Below are 824 nucleotides of genomic sequence, written 5' to 3' on the forward strand. Positions count from 1 at the left end.
AAAACCAGGGAAAATTCTGAAAGAGATGGGAATACCAGACCACCTGACCTGCCTCTTGAGAAACCTGTATGCAGGTCAGGAAGCAACAGTTAGAACTGGACATGGAACAACAGACTGGTTCCAAATAGGAAAAGGAGTACGTCAAGGCTGTACTCCTTGTCACCCTGTTTATTTAACTTCTATGCAGAGTACATCATGAGAAACACTGGGCTGGAAGAAGCACAAACTGGAATCAGGATTGCCAGGAAAAATATCAATAACCTCAGATATGCAGATGACACCACCCTTATGGCAGAAAGTGAAGAGGAACTAAAAAGCCTCTTGATGAAAGTGAAGGAGGAGAGTGAAAAAGTTGGCTTAAAGCTCAACATTCAGAAGATGAAGATAATGGCATCTGGTCCCATCACTTCATGGGACATAGATGGGGAAACAGTGGAAACAGTGTCAGACTTTATTTTTTGGGCTCCAAAATCACTGCAGATGGTGACTGCAGCCATGATATTAAAAGACGCTTACTCTTGGAAGAAAAGTTATGACCAACCTAGATAGCATATTGAAAAGCAGAAACATTACTTTGCCAACAAAGGCCCATCAATCAAGGCTATGGTTTTCCCAGTGGTCATGTATGGATGTGAGAGTTGGACTGTGAAGAAAGCTGTGTCCAAAGAATTGATGCTTTTGAACTGTGGTGTTGGAGAAGACTCTTGAGAGTCCCTTGGACTGCAAGGAGATCCAACCAGTCCATTCTGAAGGAGATCAGCCCTGGGATTCCTTTGGAAGGAATGATGCTAAAGCTGAAACTCCAGTACTTTGGCCACCTCATG

At 43.3% G+C, this 824-nt stretch overlaps 1 protein-coding gene across 1 annotated transcript in view; it reads left to right on the forward strand.

Annotated features, from left to right (window-relative positions):
* Positions 1-824, forward strand: part of PCOLCE2 (procollagen C-endopeptidase enhancer 2) — a 98,089-nt gene that overhangs the window by 29,622 nt on the left and 67,643 nt on the right. The gene's annotated exons all lie outside the window — the stretch shown is intronic.

The sequence above is a fragment of the Bison bison genome, unplaced genomic scaffold (genome assembly GCF_000754665.1).
Source record: "Bison bison bison isolate TAMUID 2011002044 unplaced genomic scaffold, Bison_UMD1.0 scf7180017864384, whole genome shotgun sequence".
In the NCBI taxonomy this organism is placed as follows: domain Eukaryota; kingdom Metazoa; phylum Chordata; class Mammalia; order Artiodactyla; family Bovidae; genus Bison; species Bison bison.